This window comes from Elephantulus edwardii, unplaced genomic scaffold, assembly GCF_000299155.1.
Source record: "Elephantulus edwardii isolate Elephantulus edwardi_28Jun2011 unplaced genomic scaffold, EleEdw1.0 scaffold00127, whole genome shotgun sequence".
Taxonomy (NCBI): Eukaryota; Metazoa; Chordata; class Mammalia; order Macroscelidea; family Macroscelididae; genus Elephantulus; species Elephantulus edwardii.
The window spans coordinates 41,819-44,207 of record NW_006399877.1 but is presented as its reverse complement, the minus strand read 5'-3'; the positions used below and the strand labels follow the sequence as shown (position 1 = coordinate 44,207).

Below are 2,389 nucleotides of genomic sequence, written 5' to 3'. Positions count from 1 at the left end.
TGGCAGGCGGCAGGTGGGAGGCAGGAGGCAGTGTGGCACGCCCATGGCAGGCGGCAGGTGGGAGGCAGGAGGCAGTGTGGCACGCCCATGGCAGGTGGGAGGTGGTGCAGCCACAGCTAGGAAGCTCGCTCCATGTCTGCGTGCTGCTCACCTAGGCCTCCCACGACATGCATCCCCAGGACCTCCAGCCTGATGGCCTCAGTTGGAAGGCGCCCTGAGTGCAGAGTGCCGAGGTCACCCAGCACTTTGGGAACAGAGCTGACAGCAGAGGTCAAGCCCCAAAACCCTCCTGCACAACTGCAAGGGCAGTCTGAATCAGCACACTGTGGAGGTTCTCACATCTTTGCTGGGAAGGACACTACTATCGGTCGTCTGCCTAGACCTGGAAGATGCCCGCACACACCTCCAACAGGGCCAAACACCCATTCTGCCTGCTGGGTTTAAGTACAATCAATAAAGTTTCTGAGTGTGTATCATCTGGATATCAACCACACCAGTCTACAATGCTGTATGTGTCAGCTAACATGACCTTCCAACACAATTCTCTATCCACACAAATGGATATCTTTGAATCAGATGCAAGAGTTGACGCAGGTTCACTAAGACAATTCATTAGCATCTAGAACACATACATATATATGTACACATATATCATTACTAATAAACATGGCTTATCTAAGTAGATAAGCCATGCATACATATTACATGTTGTTTTGTTGACTTATTAGTAACCATATGAACAAAAGATCTGAACCCAGTCCTGTCCTGCACCATCCTCACACTTCCTGAAACACAAGAGCCCATTGCAGCAGTCGCCATGTCAATCCACCTGGTTGAGGGTCCTCCTCTCCTTTTCCGACCATCTACCCTCCCCAACATTATGTCCCTCTCCAAGGAACAGCCCCTCCTAGCAACATGTCCCATGTGTGAGGCAAAGCCTCATCATCCTTGCCTCCAAAGAGCACTCTGGCTGCACCCTCTCCAAGACATGTCTATTTGTTCTCTTGGCCGTCCATGGGATGTTCAGTGCTCTTCTCCAACATCACAACTCAAAGGTATTAACTCTTTTTCTGTCATCCTTATCGTCCTTTTTATCCTTATTGTCATCTGTCATCATCCAGGTCTTGGATGCATAGCTAGTAATCAGAAAAACCATGGGCTCGATCAGATGCACCCTAGTCCTCAAACTGACATCATTACTCCTCAATAATTTGGAAAGGTCCCTAACTACAGATTTTCCCAGTGCAATGCGTCTCCTTATTTCCTGAATGCTCGTACCAAAGGTGTTAATTGTGGATCCAAGCAAGATGAAGCTGTTGACAGTTTAAATCTCCTCTCCATCCATCAAGACACTGCCTATTGGTCCAGTGATAAGAATCTTTGTTTTCCTGATATTGAGATGCAATCCATACTGAAGGCTGCATTCTTTGATTTTCTGCAACAAGTGCTTCAAGCCCTTCTCACTTTCAGCAAGCAAGGCTGTATCATCTGCACAATGCAGGTTATTGATGGGTCTCCCGCCAATCCTGACACCACAATCCTCTTCATAGATTACAGCTTTTCCGATACTTTGCTCAGCATGTAGATTGAACAGGTATAGAGAGAGAATACATCCCTGACACACTCCCTTCCCAATTCCAAACCATGCAGTGCTCCCCTGCTCCATTCGCACAACAGCCTCCTGCTCCAGGTATAAGTTCCACATGAGCACAATCAAGTGCTCTGCGATTCCCATTCTCCTCAATGTCAGCCACAACTTGTCATGATCCACACAGTCAAACACCTTTGTGCAGTCAATAAAGCACAGACATTCTTCTGGTATTCCTTACTTTCAGCCAGGATCCATCTGACATCAGCAATGATATCCCTGGTGCCACACCCTCTTCTAAATCCTGCTTGAACTTCTGGCAATTCCTATGTATGTACTATTCTAGCCTTTGGTGTGGGGTTTTTTTTGTTTTGTTTTAATTTTTTATTTATTATTGATTAACTGATTGTTATGTACCATCTAATCAGATCTGACTTGCACAGGAGGAGATTGCCCCTCCTGCTCCAGCAGAGCATCTGGTGGATTTGAACTGCACGCCTTCAGGATTACAGTGCAGCTTCTTTTCCACTAGGCCACCAGAGCTCCCTTGTTCCAGCCAGTTTTTAATGATCTTCAGCAGTATTTTGCTTGCATGTGATATCAATGATGTTGTTCAATAATTTCCACATTCAATTGGATCAACTTTCTTGGGAATAGGAACAAATACGGATCCTTCCAATCCAAAAGCCAGACAGCCATCCTCTAAATTTCCTGGCATAGACTGGTGAGTGCATCCAAGGTTGCATTTGTTAATTGAAACAAGTCAATCGATTCCTGGGGCCTTATTTTTTTTTTTTTTTT

At 46.0% G+C, this 2,389-nt stretch overlaps 1 protein-coding gene across 1 annotated transcript in view; it reads right to left on the bottom strand.

The window, feature by feature from the left end:
* Positions 1-2,389, bottom strand: part of PASK (PAS domain containing serine/threonine kinase) — a 52,983-nt gene that overhangs the window by 10,617 nt on the left and 39,977 nt on the right. The window lies entirely within an intron of this gene.